This window comes from Mobula birostris, chromosome 3, assembly GCF_030028105.1.
Source record: "Mobula birostris isolate sMobBir1 chromosome 3, sMobBir1.hap1, whole genome shotgun sequence".
Lineage (NCBI taxonomy): Eukaryota > Metazoa > Chordata > Chondrichthyes > Myliobatiformes > Myliobatidae > Mobula > Mobula birostris.
In genome coordinates this window covers 230,391,473-230,411,287 of record NC_092372.1, presented here as the reverse complement: position 1 = coordinate 230,411,287, position 19,815 = coordinate 230,391,473, and the positions used below count along the sequence as shown (strand labels likewise).

The window sequence follows — 19,815 nt, the reverse complement described above, 5'->3', positions numbered from 1 at the left end:
CTGATTCTGTCCTTTTCCATGATAATGCTAAAGGCCAGGGAGCGGTGGTCACTGTCCCCCAGATGTTCACCGACTGAGAGATCTGTAACCTGACCTGGTTCATTACCTAATACTAGATCTAGTATGGTATTCCCCCTAGTGGGCCTGTCAACATACTGTGACAGGAATTCGTCCTGGACACACTTAACAAACTCTACCCTGTCTAAACCATTGGAACTAATCAAGTACCAATCAATATTAGGGAAGTTAAAGTCACCCCTGATAACAACCCTGTTATTTTTACACCTTTCCAAAATCTGCCTCCCAATCTGATCCCCTGTATCTCTGCTGCTACCAGGGGGCCTATAGAACACTCTCAATAGAGTAACCGCTCCCTTCCTGTTCCTGACTTCCACCCATACTGACTCAAAAGAGGATCCTGTTACATTACCCACCCTTTCTGTAGCTGTAATAGTATCCCCGACCAGTAATGCCATCCCTCCTCCCCTCCTCCCCTTCTGCCCCCCCCATCCCTTTTAAAGCACTGAAATCGAGGAATATTGAGAATCCGTTCCTGCCCTGATGCCACTCTGTAATGGCCACTACATCATCAGAAGATCACAAGAGAAAGGAGCAGAGTAGACCATTTGGCCCATCGAGTCTGCTCCGCCACTCCACCATGAGCTAAACTATTCTCCCCTCTTGTTCCTGTTTCTGGCTTTTTCCCCATATCCCTTGATACCCTGACTAATTAGATACCTATCAATCTCCTCCTTAAAAACCCTCAATGATCGGGCCTCCACAGCTGTATGTGGCAATGAATTCCATAAATCCATGATCCTTTGGCTAAAAAAAAAGTCTCTTCATCTGTTTTAAATGGGTACCCTCTAATTCTAAGACTGTGGCCTCTTGCCCTGGACTCACCCACCAAGGGAAACAGCCTTTCCACATGTACTCTGTCCAACCCTTTCAACATTCAAAATGTTTCTATGAGATCCCCTCTCATTCTTCTATACTCGAATGAATACAGTCCAAGAGCCGACAAACACTCCTCATATGTTAGCCCCTGTATTCCAGGAATCATCCTTGTAAATCTTCTCTGAACTCTCTCCAACATCAGTACATCCTTTCTACGATAGGGAGCCCAAAACTGCACACAGTATTCCAAATGAGGTCTCACCAGTGCCCCATAGAGCCTCATCAACACCTCCTTACTCTTATACACTATTCCTCTTGAAATGAATGGCAACATAGCATTCGCTTTCCTTACTGCCGATCCAACCTGGTGGTTAACCTTTAGGGTATCCTGCATGAGGACCCCCAAGTCCCTTTGCATTTCCGATTTTTGAATTTTCTCTCCATCTAAATAATGATCTGCCCGATTATTTCTCCTTCCAAAACAAACAACCATACATTTCTCAACATTGTATCTCATCTGCCATTTCTTTGCCCACTCTCCTAAACTGACAAAGTCTCTCTGCAACCTTTCTGTTTCTTCAACACTTCCTGCTCCTCCACCTATCTTAGTGTCATCCGCAAACTTAGCCACAAAACCATTTAATCCATAATCCAAATCATCGATATACATCGTAAAAAGAAGCGGCCCCAACACCGACCCCTGCTAACCACCACTAGTAACTGGCAACCAATCAGAATAGGATCCCTTTATTCCCACCCTTTGCTTTCTGCCTTATCAGCCAATGCTCCACCCATTCCAAAATCTCTCCTGTAATTCCATGGACTCTCATCTTATTAAGCAGCCTCTTATGTGGCACCTTATGGAAGGCCTTTTGAAAATCCAAATACACAACATCCACAGCCTCTCCCTTGTCAATCCTATTTGAGATTACCTCAAAAGATTCCAATAGGTTGGTGAGGCAGGATCTTCCCTTCATGAAACCATGCTGGCTTGGGCCTATCTTGTCATGCACCTCGAGGTATTTCATAACCTCGTCCTTGAGGATCGACTCCAATAACTTTCCAACTACCGATGTCAGACTAATAGGTCTGTAATTTTCTTTTTGCTGCCTCCCTCCTTTCTTAAACAGCGGAACTACATTTGCGACCTTCCAGTCCTCTGGAACTGTGCCAGAGTCTATTGATTCCTGGAAGATCATTTCCAATGCTTCCACAATCTCCAAAGCCACCTCCTTCAGAACCCTTGGGTGCACCTCATCCGGGCTGGGAGACTTATCTATTCTTAGTCCATTTAGCTTCCCAAGCACTTTCTCTCTAGTTATCTTGACTGTACCTAATTCTATTCCCTGAGACCTCTGGCTATCAGGTATGTTGCTAATGTCTTCCACTGTGAAGACCGATGCAAAATACTCGTTTAGTTCCTCTGCCATCTCTTTGTTACCCATTATAATTTCTCCAGCATCATTGTCAATCGGTCCTATATCTACCCGTGTCACTCTTTCACTCTTCATATATTTAAAAAAACTCTTAGTATCCTTTTTATGTTAATTGCCAACTTCCTTTCATAATTCATCTTTTCTTTCCTAATGACTTTCTTAGTTTCCTTCTGTAACTTTTTAAAAGTCATCCAGTCCTCAATTTTCCCACTAATTTTTGCTTCCTTGTACGTTGTCTCTTTTGCTTTTATTTTAGCCTTAACCTCTCTCGTTAGCCACATTTGTGCCATTTTTCCATTTATGATTTTCTTTTTTCTTGGAATATATTTTTCCTGCACTTTCCTTGTTTCTTGTAGGAACTTCATCCAATTCTGCCCTACTGTCCCTCCATCTAGCTTACTTTTCCAATCGACTTGGGCCTGTTCCTCTCTGATACCACTGTAATTTCTTTTGTTCCACTGAAATATCGATAAACGGGATACCAGCTTCTCCTTTTCAAATTTGAAACTGAACTCAATCATATTACGATCACTACTTCCAAGGGGTTACATTACCTCCAGCTCCCTAATTGCCTCCGGTTCATTACACAGCACCCAATACAAAACAGCCGAAACATAATTCCATGTATATACGCAAGCTCTCAGTTCATCACCTTTGTTTCTGATGCTTCTTACATTGAAGTACACAAACTTTAGCCCTTCTGCCTTACTACCTTTACACCCCTTATTCTGCTTCTCTTTCCTCAAAGCCACTTTATATGTTAGATCTGGCTTTACTCCATGTACTTCTTCCACCGCTCTATTGCTCCGGGTCCCATACCCCTTGCAAATCAGTTTAAACCCTCCCGAACCATGCTAGCAAACCTACCTGCAAGGATATTACTCCCCCTCGCGTTCAGGTGCAACCCATCCAATCTGTACAGGTCTCAACTTGTGCCAGTGAATTGTTCCTGAGTCCTTCCTGCATTTGTGTCTGTACTCCATCTGTCTGAACATCGACTCTGCCTGTTTCCTGATTCTGGTTTTCGGATTTCTCTCGATGTTTTGACCACTGCCTGATCTCTGATGCTGACTTTGTTTGCACCTTGGGATTTGTTTCTCAATTAATGTCACTGTGTGCACAGTACTGGGTCTGCGATTGGATTCCTGCTCCAGCGTCCTGCCATATTTTCAAATATGTAGAGTAAAAGAGAGATGAGAGTGGATATTGGTATGCTGGAGAAATAGTAATGGGGGACAAAAAATGAACTTAACTATGGGTGGTGGATGTTAAAGATAAGGAACTATATTGTTTCTCTTAAGAATGTTGTGCCAGCCAATCTGGTTCAGCGAATTGGGAGAGTTTTTGAGAGCATGCTGGGCGGAGAGGGCTTTGTGATGGACGTTGGTGTGGATTGAAGTCTTTTTGGCAAGAGCTGTGAGAAGACAAGAGGGAAAATGGCTGAGGATGCCATCCCTGTTGTATCCCTCCTCACTCATGGCCATTCAGGGCCCTAAAAAAAGTCCTTCCAGGTGTGGCTACATTTCAACTGTGATACTGTGTTTGGTGCTCCCGGTGTGGCTATCTGTATATTGGTGAGACCCAACGTAGATTGGAAGACGGCTTCACCGTGCATCTGCCAGAAAAAGTGGGATCTCCCAGTGGCCACCCATTTTAATTCTCCATTCCGATATATCCATCCATGGCCTCCTCCACTGTTGTGAGAAATAGATAGATAGGTAGACATACTTTATTGATCCTGAGGGAAATTAGGTTTCGTTACAGTTGCACCAACCAAGAACAGAGTACAAACATAGCAATACAAAAACCACAAACAATCAAATAATAATATGTAAACCATGCCAGACGGAAATAAGTCCAGGACCAGCCTATTGGCTCAGGGTGTCTGACCCTCCAAGGGAGGAGTTATAAAGTTTGATGGCCACAGGCAGGAATGACTTCCCATGACACTCAGTGCTGTATCCCGGTGGAATGAGTCTCTGGTTGAATGTACTCCTGTACCCAACGGTGTAAATGATGTTACACGCCGACGTCGGGTTGGCAGAGGGATGGATGTACGCAACAACCACAAATGCATGTGAGATTTCCCTTGGCAAATAATATGGCCAGAGTCCAACAGCAAAAAGTTCAATATCCACACTTGGGTTGGAGGAACAACACCTTATATTCCGTTTGGGTAGCCTCCAGCCTGATGGTATGAACATCGATTTCTCAAACTTCTGGTAATGCCCCCCCACCCCACCTTCACCATTTTCCATCCCCTTTTCCCTCTCTCACCTCATCTTCTTGCCCACCCATGGTGCTCCTCCCCCTTTTCTTTCTTGCATGGCCTGCTGTCTCTTTCACTAATCACCTTCCCAGCTCTTTACTTCACACTTCCCCCTCCAGGTTTCACCGGTCACCTTGTGTTTCTCCACATTTTAAATCTACTTCGCAACATTTTTCTCCAACGTTGCCAAAGGGCCTCAGCTTGAAACATCGACTTTTTGCTAGATGCTGCCTGGCCTGCTGAGCTTCTGCAGTATTTTGTGAGCTGCGTTACACCTACAATACTGCTTTCATTGAAATACAGGCAGCCAAAGGCACTAATCCCACCACATTCACCCTTTTGATTTCTGACATTGTATATAGGTTTAAAAACATCGACCTCTGCATCCGTCCCACTTCCTGTTCAGGCACACGGCTTCCCATTTCCCTGCAACTCTAGGTTAATTCCGCATCCCTCGCCCAGCCCCCGTGCAGCACTAGCAAACCTTCCTACGAGGAATTAGTCCCCCTCCAGTTCAGATGCAAACAGCCTCCTCTGTGCAGGTCTCACATTTCCTGGAGGAGATCCCAATGATCTAAAAATCTGAAACCCTCCCTCCGGCACCAAATTAGCCACGTGTTAAACTTCCTACTCCTGGCTTCATTAGCACGTGGCACTGGGAGCAACCCTCAGGTCAGAGCCCTGGCGGTTCTGTCCCTTAACTTAGCACCTAACTCCCTGAACACACTTTGCAGGACCTCATTAAGTGTTCTCTTGCATTTCGTCTACTCCCCAAGGACCTCATTTGTTCCATGCTGCGGATACTTGTGATGCTTCTCTTAACCAGGGCCTCAAAATCTCTCGAAAACCAAGGTTGCCTAAACCTGCTACCCTTACGTTTTCTTCTGATAGGAGCATACAAACTCTGTATTCTTAAAATTTCACATAAAGTCCTTGCCTGATCCTTTCTGATACCACTCTGGTCTTGTAAGAAGCACCTGCTGCAGTCTCGGTCTGTGGTGTCGGTGGGTTACTTTGAATGCTGGCAGTATCTTTTTGGGTTTCCGGTGCCTGCCCGCCTACTCAGCAGTGCACCACGAGCACTCACTTACTGTCATGCCCAGCGCCAGTTCCAAGCATGCCCTGCAGTTCCCCAGGCAGCGGCCCTGTCATGCCCAGCGCCAGCTCCAAGCATGCCCTGCCGTTCCCCAGGCAGCGGCCGTATCACTCTACCCTGCAGAGATCTCTTCACTTCTGAAGTGAGAAGGTATTGCCAGCTTTGGTAGCAGCTGCCACTTACACGGAGAATAGACGCTGGCCAGTCCACTGGCCATTCTGAGTGCAGACGTGCCTGGATTGTTTATGTTACGTTCCGCGGGTGGTGTATTTCACACCTGCTCTGCATACCCGCCACCTGGGACCGGGCCCCATGGCAGACCCCTCACAAAGTGCATATTATTATTGTGTTTTATTTTCTCAGTTCAAGCTGGTAAAACCTGAGGCACGGTCATAGCCAACCACACTCAATTCTCAGTTGTTAGGAACTTTTGGGCTATTCCACTGGTGTTTCGTCTTGTAGCTTTCTGGGTATTCACATAAATACTGCTGTGTATGCCCAATTATTTAATACTATTGTGTAGTGGCATTGGGATGATACCAGTTGTAGATATTAGTATCGGGACAATATACTCCCTGTTTATGTTCCATAATCGTTCAATTCCTGCTTTTAATTCAGCATGTTTCTGGTATTTCTGCACGTTATGTGTGTTTGAAATGACTATATCTATGAAATAAGTTGTTCCTGCTTTTTTATCCTTTATTATTATGTCCAGACAGTTACTATGGATTGTCCGACCTGTAATAACGGATTGGTTCTTATATAGGCAAACAACAGGAATTCTGCAGATGCTGGAAATTCAAGCAACACACATCAAAGTTGCTGGTGAATGCAGCAGGCCAAAAGTCCTGACGAAGGGTCTCAGCCTGAAACGTCGACTGTACCTCTTCCTAGAGATGCTGCCTGGCCTGCTGCGTTCACCAGCAACTTTCATGTGTGTTGCTTGGTTCGTATATAATCTGCAGGAACCTGACTGTAAAACTGGATCAGGCTTGTATTTATAGCAAGGTGTGGTTTCTATTATGAGCTTGTATTTTAAAGCAAGATTTTGGTGAATGATGCTTGCTACTTGATTGTGCCTGTGTAAGTAATCAGATTGAGATAAACGGCTGCAGGATCCTGCAACGTGTTGGATTGTTTCTGGTTTCTCTTGGCATTTTGTGCATTTATCGTCTTGAGTTTCTTGCTCTTTATTATATATTTTTAATATTTTTGTGTTAACCACCTGGTCCTGTATTGCCATAAGGAACTTATTATTATTACTATTTATTATTTTAAACAAGGTGCTGGTGAATGATGTGTACCACTTGATTATGCCTGTGTAAGTGAGCAGATTGAGTTAAGCTGCTACAAGATCCTCTGTGTGTTTGATTGCTTCTGGTTTTCTTTGGGGTTTTCTACATTTATCACCTTGAATTTGTTGGTATTTTATTATGTTTTGTTTTGATAATATTTTGTGTTAACCACCTGGTCTTGTATTACCACAAGCAACCACTCTGTTTCTGAAAAGAGGTCTCCAACTCCGAGCCAGGCAGTCGACGCTTCCTTGTCAACATCTAGTCTGCTCAGATCATGGGGATGTCTTCCATGGAGGATCATGTTCTTGCATTCTTTAACTTTTTCTTCAATAGCGATAATGTCTTCACTTTTATGGTTTTTGCTCTCAATTAGGTAGAGTGGTACATACTTCTTATCAGAATTGCAGATGCTCATATGTTTTCATTGATGAAGTACATCCTTGGACGTTTTATGTGACTCCAGAGTAGATTTCTTTAATGTCTGTTATTCCTCTTCCCTATCAGTCCGAGATAGGGAGAAGCACAAACAACTGTACATAATGTTTTCAGACATTTGTCATTTCAGTTCTTATTTTCTTTGAATTTTCAGAAGGCTTCGACAAGGTGCCTCATATGAAGCTGCTTAACAACCTACATGCTATAACAGAAGAGATTCTCACATGGATGAAGCAGTGGCTGATTGGCAGGAGGCAAAAAATGGAAATAAAGTGAGCCTTTTTGGGTTGGCTGCCAGTGACTAGTAGTGTTCCACAGGGGTCTGTATTGGGACCGATTATTTTTACGGTATATGTCACTGTTTTGAATAATGGAGTTGGTGGCTTTGTTACAAAGTTTGCAGATGATATGAAAATAGGTGGAGGAGCAGTTTTTGAGGAAGTAGAGCGGCTACAGAAGGGCTTAGACCAATTAGGAGAATGGGCAAAGAAATGGCAAATTGAATATAATGTCGGGAAGTGTATGGTCATACACTTTGGTAAAAGAAATAAAAATGTTGGCGATTTTAGTCCATAAGACCATAAGATATAGGAGCAGTAAACCATTCGGCCCATCGAGTCTGCTCCACCATTCAATCATGGGCTGATCCAATTCTTCCAGTCATCCCCACTCCCCCACCTTCTCCCCATACCCTTTGATGCCCTGGCTAATCAAGAACCTGTCTATCTCTGCCTTAAATGCACCCAATGACTTGGCCTCCACAGCCACTCATGGCATCAAATTCCACAGATTTACCACCCTCTAACTGACATAATTTCTCTGCATCTCTGTTCTAAATGGACGTCCTTCAATCCTGAAGTCATGCCCCCTTGTCCTGGACTCCCCTACCATGGGAAATAACTTAGCCGTGTCTAATCTTTTCAGGCCTTTTAACATTTGGAATGTTTTTAAATGGAGAGAAAATACAAAAAATAACTGAGGTGCGAAGGGACTTGAGAGTCCTTGTGCAGGATTAGTAATGCTAACGATTAATTTGCAGGTTGAGTCTGTGGTGAGGAAGGCAAATGCAATGCTAACGTTATTGGGCCCTTTATCTCTGTGTTGAAATTGGAGAGGCTTTAATGGAGGTTCAACAAAATGATTCCAGGATTGAATGGCTTGTCATATGAAGAGATTTTGATGGCTCTGGGCCTGTATTCATGAGAATTCAGAAAAATGAGGGGTAAGCTCATTGAAACATTTTGAATGATGAAAGGCCTTGATAAAATGGATGTGGAGAGGATGTTTCCTATTGTATTAGAGTCTAAGACGAGAGTACACAGCCTCAGAATAGAACCATAAGATGAAGGAACTGAAATAGGCCATTTGCCCCATCGAGACCACTGCATCATTTTATCATTACTGATCCATATTCCCTCTCAGCCCCAACCTCCTGACTTACCCCTGTATCTCTTTGTGTCATAACCAATCAAAATCTATCTACCTCTACCTTAAATGTACATAAATACTTCACCTCTACAGCTGCCCATGGCAATGAATTCCACAGACTCACTGTTGTCTGGCTGAAGAACACCTCTCTGTGCTGAGGCTGGGTCCTCAGGTTTTAGACTCCACCACAATATGACAAGCCGTTTGATCCTGAAATCATTTTAGTAAACCTCCTTTGAATCCTCTCCAGTTTCAGCACATCCTTCCTGAGATAAGGGGCAGAAAACTGCTCACAATACTCAAGTAATATTGCTCACAATACTCCAGATACACTGGTACTTTATAAAGTCTCAGCATTACATCCTTGCTTTCATGTTCCAGTCACCATGAAATGAATGCTAACATTGCATTTGCCTTCCTCACCACAGACTCAACCTGCAAAGTAACCCTTCGGGAATCTTGCACAAGGATCCCAATTCCTTTGTGCCTCTGATTTTTGTATTTTCTTCACATTTAGTAAATAGCTAAACCCATTCATTTTTCCTACCAATGTGCATGACCATGCACTTCCCAACATGGTATTCCATCTACTTCTTTAACATTCTCCTAATTTGTCTAGATCCTCATGTAGCTTCTCTATTACCTCAAACCTACCTGCCGCTCTATCTATCTTCATATCATCTGTAAACTTTGCAAAAAAGCCATCAATTCCATCATCCGTATCATTGACATATAACATATAAAGAATCAGTTCCAATAGAGAACGCTGTGGAACACCTCTGGTTACCAGCAGCCAACCTGAAAAGGTCCCCTTATTCTCATTCTTTGTCTCCTGCCAATCAGCCACTGTTTTATCCATGCTAGAATCTCTCCTGTAATACCAGGGGCTCGTAGCTTATTAAGCAGCCTCATGTATGGCACCTTGTCAAAGGCCTGCTGAAAATCCAAGTACACACCATTAGAATTTCCTTTGTCTATCCTGCTGTTACTTCTTCAAAGAATTCCAACAGATATGCTGGACTCGATTGTCCTTGAGGAAACCATGCTGATTATGCTCTATTTTGTCATGTCCTTCCAAATACGCTGAGACCTCATCCATAATAATAGACTCCAACATCTTCCCAATCACTGAGGTCAGACTAACTGGCCTTTAGTTCTCTTCTGCCTCTCCCCCTTGATGAAGCGTGGAGTGACATTTGCAATTTTCCAGTCTTCTGAGACAGTTCCAAAATCTAGTGATTCTTGAAAGATAATTGTTAATGCCTACACAATCTCTTCAACCGCCTATTTCTGAATCCTGAGGATGTATACCATCTGGCCCATGTGACTTCCCTACCCTTAGACCTTTCTGTTTCCCAAGAACCTTCTCTATAAATGGTAATTCACATGCTTCATTACTTCTGTCACCTGGAACTTCCACCATACTGCTAGTGTCTTCCACAGTGAAGTCTGATGCAAAATACTCATTCAGTTCATCTGCCATTTCCTTGTCCTCCATTACTACCTGTCCAGCATTCATTTCTAGCAGTCCACTATCACTCTCGTCTTTCACACTTTATGCCTCTGAAGAAACTTCTAGTATCCCCTTTAATAGAGGGGTGTCCTTTTAGAACGGAGATTAGTGGGAATTTCTTTACCCAGAGAGTGGTGAATCTGTGAAAATCACTGCCGCAGGCAGTGGTGGAAGGCAAGCCTTTATGTAAGCTTAAGGCAGAGGTTGATAGATTCTTGATTGATCACAGGATGATGGTAAACAGGGGAAAAGTAGGACATTGAGACTGAGAGGAAAATTGGATTAACCATGATGAAACGGCCAAGTAGACTCAATGGGCTTTATGACCTAGTTCGGCTCCTATATCTTATGGTGGTATGGTTTAGTTTTTTCTCAGCTCAGGCTGGTAAATCTTGAGGTGTGGGCATAGCTAAGCAGGCTCATTAATCAAACTGTAGGAACTTTCAGACTATTCTAGTGATGTTTAGTATTGTGGCTTTCTGATGGTCCAAGTGAAGAGCTTTAAAAAGAAGGACGTTTTTCAGTGGGAGTCTTTGATTGGACTACTGCGCAGATGCAACAAAAGCGTTTCTGCGCAGGTCCGGTGAAGAGCTGTGGAAAGCTCATCTCTGTAAAGGAGAGATCCTACCCAGCGGAGAGGTCATTGTGGAAGTGGTTGGTGACAGAGTAGTCTGAGGAAGAGTGGCAAGGCTTTGGCTCAACAAGGCTTCAACGAAAACAAGAGGGAGCAAAGTAAGTAGGTAAGTTCATTTCTTATTTCTCTTTTCTAAACTAACTCTTGAGTGAATAGAGGGTATGTCTGCAGAGTCAGTGTTCTGTTCTGGGTGTCAGATGTGGGATTTCCAGGAGACTCCCAGCCTCCCCAGTGGCAACACCTGCACCAGGTGCATCGAGGTGCGGCTTCTTAGAGACCGTGTTAGGGAATTGGAGGTACAGCTTGATGACCTTTGGCTTGTTAGGGAAAATGAAGCGGTGATAGTCAGGAGCTACAGGGAGGTCATCACCCAAAGGCTACAGGGGGCAGATAAATGGGTGATTGTCAGGAGACGGAAGGGGGAAGTTCAGGTAGTGGAGAACTCCCCCTGTGGCCACCCCCTCAATAGTAAGTACTCCCTTTTGAGTACTGTTAGGGTGGGGTGTACGACCAGCCTGCAGGAAGCAGCAGAGGATGGCAACAGTGATAGAGGAAATAAGGGACTCTACAGTCATGGCGCACATATGCGATTCTGTGGACGTGAAATGGAAACATGAATGGTAGATGCGTCCCAGAGTGCATGATGTTTCTGAACACGTCCACAATATCCTGAAAAGGTAGTGTAAACAACCAGAAGCCGTGCTGCATATTGGTGCCCACGACATAGGGAGAAAAAGGGAGGAAGTCCTGAAAACAGAATACAGGGAGTTAGGAAGGAAGCTGAGAAGCAGGACCTCAAGTGTAGCAATCTCCGGATTGCTGCTTGTGCCACACGAAGGCGAGGATAGGAATAGAGTGAGGTGGCGGTCAAATCCGTGGCTGAAGAATTGGAGGGGGAGCAGGGATCCGTTTTCTGGATCATTGGGACCTCTTCTGGGGCAGTTGCAACCTATACAAAAGGGGCGAATTGCACTTGAATCCAAGGCGGAACCAATATCGTTGTGGGCTGCTTGCTAGAGCTGTTGGGAGCGGTTTAAACTAACATGGCATGGATTGAGAACCAGAGCTGAGGATGAGCCAGCAGATTTACAAGTAGGTTATGTAATATGTAATATGAATAGTCATAGTCATACTTTATTGATCCCGGGGGAAATTGGTTTTCGTTACAGTTGCACCATAAATAATAAATAGTAATAGAACCATAAATAGTTAAATAGTAATATGTAAATTATGCCAGGAAATAAGTCCAGGACCAGCCTATTGGCTCAGGGTGTCTGACCCTCCAAGGGAAGAGTTGTAAAGTTTGATGGCCACAGGCAGGAATGACTTCCTATGATGCTCAGTGCTGCATCTTGGTGGAATGAGTCTCTGGCTGAATGTATTCCTGTGCCCACCCAGCATCCTCTTTTCAGACACCACCGTGAGAGAGTCCAGTTCCATCCCCACAACATCACTGGCCTTACGAATGAGTTTGTTGATTCTGTTGGTGTCTGCTACCCTCAGCCTGCTGTCCCAGCACACAACAGCAAACATGATAGCACTGGCCGCCACAGACTCGTAGAACATCCTCAGCATCGTCCGGCAGATGTTAAAGGACCTCAGTCTCCTCAGGAAATAGAGACGGCTCTGACCCTTCTTGTAGACAGCCTCAGTGTTCTTTGACCAGTCCAGTTTATTGTCAATTTGTATCCCCAGGTATTTGTAATCCTCCACCATGTCCACACTGACCCCCTGGATGGAAACAGGGGTCACCGGTACCTTAGCTCTCCTCAGGTCTACCACCAGCTCCTTAGTCTTTTTCACATTAAGCTGCAGATAATTCTGCTCACACCATGTGACAAAGTTTCCTACCGTAGCCCTGTACTCGACCTCATCTCCCTTGCTGATGCATCCAACTATGGCAGAGTCATCAGAAAACTTCTGAAGATGACAAGACCCTGTGCAGTAGTTGAAGTCCGAGGTGTAAATGGTGAAGAGAAAGGGAGACAAGACAGTCCCCTGTGGAGCCCCAGTGCTGCTGATCACTCTGTCGTACACACAGTGTTGCAAGCACACGTACTGTGGTCTGCCAGTCAAGTAATCAAGAATCCATGACACCAGGGAAGCATCCACCTGCATCGCTGTCAGCTTCTCCCCCAGCAGAGCAGGGCGGATGGTGTTGAATGAATGTAAGGAAGGACAAGCCAATGATTGAGTAGAACTGCAGACAGAGCAAAGAGTTAAGTTGTACCACACAGGCAAACTTCAGAAGGGCAAAGAATGCAGGACTGGAGGTGCTGTATTTAAATGCACGTAGCATTCAGAATAAGGTGGATGAAATCATGGCTCAATTAGGGGTTGGTCAGCATGACGTTGTGGGCATCACTGAGCCATGGCTGAAAGAAGGTTATAGTTGGGAGTTTAAATCAAAGGATATACTTCCTGTACAGGCAGGAAGGCATAGGCGGTAGTGTGGCTCTGTTGCTAAGTGATGGAGTTACATCTTTAGAAAGAGGTGACATAGCATCAGAGAAGGTTGAAGCCTACACTGCAGCTGAAAGGAATAACTAAACTCAAAATAAATACTGCTAGTCTTCAGAGTCAGTTGACAGTCCAATTTCTCAGGCAAATCCGTGAAACGTTGCTACGCTTTGCTCAAGTTTCGACAAGTGCTACGATGAAAAGTAGGAGTTAAATACCATCACAATGAAATAATAATGAGCTGACGTGCATATTCACGAGCACAATTGCCATATGTACTGTGCTGCTGAAACCATGGTTGTGACAGCAAAGGACATGTAATAAGGGTAATGACACTATTGTAATGAGGGACTTCAATATGCAAAGAGTTGGAAAAATCAGATTGGTGTCGGGTCGCAAGAGAGGGAATTCGTTGAATGCCTACGAAATGCCTTTTTAGAGCAGCTTGTGCTCGAGCCTAGTACAGGAAAGGCTATCTTAGATTGGGTGTTTGTAATAACCCAGATCTTATTAGTCCTCTTGACGTAATGGAACCCTAAGGAAGCAGTGATCATAATATGATTGAATTCATACTCCAATTTCACATGTATCAATATTCCAGTGGAATAAAGGGAGTTACTGAGGCATGAGAGAAGAGCTTGCCGAGGTGAATTAGAGGGGGATACTGGCGAGGCATAGGAGGCTGAAGTTTCCAGGAATAGTTCACAAGGTGCAGGATAGATATGTCCCTCAGAAGAAGCTGTTCTCAAGTGGCAGGGCAAGGCAACCGTGGCTGACAAGGGAAGTTAAGGACTGCATGAAGCCAAGGAAAAGGGCATAAAAGGAAGCAAAAGTGAGTGGGAAGTTGGATGATTGGGAAGCTTTTAAAATCCATCAAAAGGCAACTAAAAAAATCTAAAAGAATGGAAAAGATGAAATATGATGGCAGACTAGCGAATAGTATAAAGCCGGGTACTGAAAGTTTTTTCAGCTATATAAGCGTAAAAGGGAGTTGAGAGCTGATATTGGATCACTGGAAAATGATGCGGGTGAGTTAGTAATTGGGGGCAAAGAAATGGGAGATGAACTTAAAAACTACTTTGCTTCCGTATTTACTGTGGAAGACATTGGCTGTATGCCAGAGGTCTGTAAGTGTCAAGGAGCAGGAGTGAGTGACATTGCTATTACAAAGGAAAAAGTGCTAGGCAAACAGAAAGGTGTTAAGGCGGATAAGGCACCTGGACCAGATGGACTACCAGATGGATGCATTGGTCATGATCTTTCAAGAATTCCTTGATTCTGGCATGGTCCCAAAGGACTGGAAAATTTCAAATGTCACTCCACTCTTTCAGAAGGGATGAAGGCTAAAGAGAGGAAATTATAGACCAGTTAACCTAACCTCAGAGGTTGGAAAAGTGTTGGGGTTGATTATTAAGGATGAAGTTTCACAGTACTTGGAGACTAAATAAGTCAAAGTCAGCATGGTTTCTGCGACAGGAAATCTTGCCTAACAAACCTGTTAGAGTTCTTCAAGGAAGCAACAAGTAGGGACGACAAAGGAAAGGCAGTGGATGTCATTTACTTAGCTTTTCAGAAGCATTTAATAAGGTGCCTCAAATCAGGCTGCTTGACAGGATAAAATCCATTGGTGTTACAGGAAAGATACTGGCATGGATAGAGGAATGGCTGAAAGGTAGGAGGCAGCGAGTGGAAATAAAGGGACCTTTTCTGGTTGGCTGCCAGTGACTAGTGGTGTTCCTCAACAGTCAGTATTGGGACAGCTACTTTTCACATTGTCAATGATATACGTAGTGGAATTATTCGCTTTATAGTGAAGCTTGCAGATGATGCAGGATAAGTGGAGGGTAGGTACTGCTGAGGAAGCAATACGATTGCAGCAGGACTTAGACAAATTGAAAGAATGGGGGGGAGTGGAAAATGGAATACAGTGTTGGAAAATGCATGATAATTAGGAAGGGGAAAAAAGATTATGAGAGAAAACTGGCAGGGAACATAAAAACTGACTGTAAAAGCTTTTATAGATATGTAAAAAGGAAAAGACTGGCAAAGACAAATGTAGGTCCCCTACAGATAGAAACAGGTGAATTGATTATGGGGAGCAAGGACATGGCAGACCAATTGAATAATTACTTTGGTTCTGTCTTCACTAAGGAGGACATGAATAATCTTCCAGAAATAGTAGGGGACAGAGGGTCCAGTGAGATGGAGGAACTGAGCGAAATACATGTTAGTAGGGAAGTGGTGTTAGGTAAATTGAAGGGATTGAAGGCAGATAAATCCCCAGGGCCAGATGGTCTGCATCCTAGAGTGCTTAAGGAAGTAGCCCAAGAAATAGTGGATGCATTAGTGATAATTTTTCAAAACTTGTTAGATTCTGGACTAGTTCCTGAGGATTGGAGGGTGGCTAATGTAACCCCACTTTTTAAAAAAGGAGGGAGAGAGAAACCTGGGAATTATAGACTGGTTAGCCTAACGTCGGTGGTGGGGAAACTGCTGGAGTCAGTTATCAAAGATGTGATAACAGCACATTTGGAAAGCGGTGAAATCATCGGACAAAGTCAGCATGGATTTGTGAAAGGAAAATCATGTCTGACGAATCTCATAGAATCTTTTGAGGATGTAACTAGTAGAGTGGATAGGGGAGAACCAGTGGATATGGTATATTTGGATTTTCAAAAGGCTTTTGACAAGGTCCCACACAGGAGATTAGTGTGCAAACTTAAAGCACATGGTATTGGGGGTAAGGTATTGATGTGGATGGAGAATTGGTTAGCAGACAGGAAGCAAAGAGTGGGAATAAACGGGACCTTTTCAGAATGGCAGGCGGTGACTAGTGGGGTACCGCAAGGCTCAGTGCTGGGGCCCCAGTTGTTTACAATATATATTAATGACTTGGATGAGGGAATTAAATGCAGCATCTCCAAGTTTGCAGATGACACGAAGCTGGGTGGCAGTGTTAGCTGTGAGGAGGATGCTAAGAGGATGCAGAGTGACTTGGATAGGTTGGGTGAGTGGGCAAATTCATGGCAGATGCAATTTAATGTGGATAAATGTGAGGTTATCCACTTTGGTGGCAAAAACAGGAAAACAGATTATTGTCTGAATGGTGGCCGATTAGGAAAAGGGGAGGTGCAACGAGACCTGGGTGTCATTATACACCAGTCATTGAAAGTGGGCATGCAGGTACAGCAGGCGGTGAAAAAGGCAAATGGTATGCTGGCATTTATAGCGAGAGGATTCGAGTACAGGAGCAGGGAGGTACTACTGCAGTTGTACAAGACCTTGGTGAGACCACACCTGGAGTATTGTGTGCAGTTTTGTTCCCCTAATCTGAGGAAAGACATCCTTGCCATAGAGGGAGTACAAAGAAGGTTCACCAGATTGATTCCTGGGATGGCAGGACTTTCATATGAAGAAAGACTGGATGAACTGGGCTTGTACTCTTTGGAATTTAGAAGATTGAGGGGGGATCTGATTGAAACGTATAAAATCCTAAAGGGATTGGACAGGCTAGATGCAGCAAGATTGTTCCCGATGTTGGGGAAGTCCAGAACGAGGGGTCACAGTTTGAGGATAAAGGGGAAGCCTTTTAGGACCGAGATTAGGAAAAACTTCTTCACACAGAGAGTGGTGAATCTGTGGAATTCTGTGCCACAGGAAACAGTTGAGGCCAGTTCATTGGCTATATTTAAGAGGGAGTTAGATATGGCCCTCGTGGCTACGGGGATCAGGGGGTACGGAGGGAAGGCTGGGGCGGGGTTCTGAGTTGGATGATCAGCCATGATCATAATAAATGGTGGTGCAGGCTCGAAGGGCCGAATGGCCTACTCCTGCACCTATTTTCTATGTTTCTATGTTTCTATAATGCATTTTGGTAAAAGGAACAATAGTGCAGACTGTTATCTAAATGGGGAGGAGGGTCAAACATCAGAGGTGCAGGGGGACCTGGGAGTCCTCGTGCAAGACTCCCAGTAGGTTATTTCACAGGTTGAGTCTGTGGTAAAGAAGGCAAATGCAATGTTGACATTTATTTCAAGGGGAATAGAGTATATAAGACAGGACAATAGGCTGAGCCTTTATAAGGTTTGCGAGAGAGGCTGCAATGGATTTAAACTAGATCCAAGGGAGAGGAGAACCAGAGCATAGGAACAGATGTAGGGGAGAAGGAAGAAAAAGGAGATAGTAAAGTTGTTTGCACCGTTAGTGATAAACAGAGTAAGAGGTGGAAAATTTCTTAAATGCATTTATTTTAATGCTAGGAGCATTGTAAGAAAGGTGGATGAGCTTAGAGCATGGATTGATACCTGGAAGTATGATGTTGTAGCTATTAGTGAATCATGGTTGCAAGAGGGGTGTGATTGGCAACTAAATATTCCTGGATTTTGTTGCTTCAGGTGTGATAGAATCAGAGGGACAACAGGGGAGGTGTTGCATTGCTTGTCAGAGAAAATATTACAGCGGTGCTCTGGCAGGACAGATTAGAGGGCTTGTCTATGGAGGCTATTTGGGTGGAATTGAGGAATGAGAAAGGTGTAGTAACACTTATAGGGGTGTATTATAGTCCACCTAATGGGGAGTGAGAATTGGAGGAGCAAACTTGTAAGGAGATAGCAGATATTTGTAGTAAGCACAAGGTTGTGATTGTGAGAGATTTTGATGTTCCACACATAGACTGGGAGGCCCACATTGTAAAATGGCTGGATGGTTTGGAGTTTGTAAAACGTGGGCAGGACAGTTTTTTGACGCAATACATAGAGGTACCAACTAGAGAAGGGGCAGTGCGGATCTCCTGCTAGGGAATGAGATAGGGCAGGTGACGGAGGTATGTGTTGGGGAGCACTTTAGGTCCAGTGATCACAATGCCATTAGTTTCAATATAATTATGGAGAAGGATAGCACTGGACCCAGGGTTGAGATTTTTGATTGGAGAAAGGCTAACTTTGAGGAGATGCGAAAGGATTTAGAAGGAGTGGATTGGGACAATTTGTTTTATGGGAAGGGTGTAATAGAGAAATGGAGGTCATTTAAAGGTGAAATTTTGAGGGTACAGCATCTTTATGTTCCTATTAGGTTGAAAGGAAAGGTTAAAAGTTTGAGTGAGCCATGGTTTTCAATGGATATCGGAAACTTGGTTCAGAAAAAGAGAGATATCTACAATAAATATAGGCAGCATGGAGTAAATGAGGTGCTCGAGGAATATAAAAAAATGTAAAAAGAATCTTAAGAAAGAAATTAGAAACGCTAAAAGAAGATGCAAGGTTGCTTTGGCAAATAAGTTCAAAATAAATCCAAAGGGTTTCTACAATTATATTAATAGCAAAAGGATAGTGAGGGATAAAATTGGTCCCTTAGAGAATCAGAGTGGACAGCTATGTGTGGAGCCAAAAAGGATGGGGGAGATTTTGAACAAATACTTTTCTTCGGTATTCACTAAGGAGAAGGATATTGAATTGTGTAAGGTAAGGGAAACGAGTTGGGAGGTTAAGGAAACTATGATGATTAAAGAAGAGGAAGTACTGGCGATTTTAAGGAATATAGAAGTGGATAAGTCTGCGGCTCCTGACAGGATATTCTCTTGGATCTTGAGGGAAGTTAGTGTAGAAATAGCAGGGGCTCTCAGAAATATTTCAAATGTCATTAGAAACGGGGATGGTGCTGGAGGATTGGCATATTGCTCATGTTGTTCCATTATTTAAAAAGGGTCCTAAGAGTAAACCTAGCAATTATCGGCCTGTACGTTTGACACCAGTGGTGGGTAAGTTAATGGAAGGTATTCTTAGAGGTGGTATATATAATTATCTGGATAGACAGGGTCTGATTAGGAACAGTCAACGTGGATTAGTGCCTAGAAGGTCATGTTTGACAAATCTTATTGAATTTTTTGAAGACATTACTAGGAAAGTTGATGAGGGTAAAGCAGTGGATGTTGTCTATATGGACTTCAGTAAGGCCTTTGACAAGGTTCCACACAGAAGGGTAGTTAGGAAGGATCAATCGTTAGGTGTTGATATAGAAGTAGTAAAATGGATTCAACAGTGGCTGGATGGGAGATGCCAGAGAGTAGTGGTGGATATCTATTTGTCAGGTTGGAGGCTGGTGACTAGTGGTGTGCCTCAGGGATCTGTACTGGGTCCAATCTTGTTTGTAATATATATTAATGATCTGGATGAGGGGGTGGTAAATTGGATGAGTAAGTATGCAGATGATCGTAAGAAGAGTGGCGTTGTGCATAATGAAGCAGGTTTTCAAAGCTTGCAGAGAGATTTAGGCCGGTTAGAAGAGTGAGCTGAAAGATGGCAGATGGAGTTTAATGCTGATAAGTGTGAGGTGCTACATTTTGATAGGACTA

General features: G+C 43.7%; 1 long non-coding RNA gene across 1 annotated transcript in view; it reads left to right on the top strand.

Moving 5' to 3' along the window:
* The window catches only part of LOC140195647 (uncharacterized), a 46,730-nt gene that overhangs the window by 13,751 nt on the left and 13,164 nt on the right, over positions 1-19,815 (top strand). The window contains exon 2 of the long non-coding RNA XR_011885534.1: positions 7,586-7,703. This is a non-coding gene — a long non-coding RNA (uncharacterized lncRNA). The remainder of the gene's footprint in view (positions 1-7,585; positions 7,704-19,815) is intronic.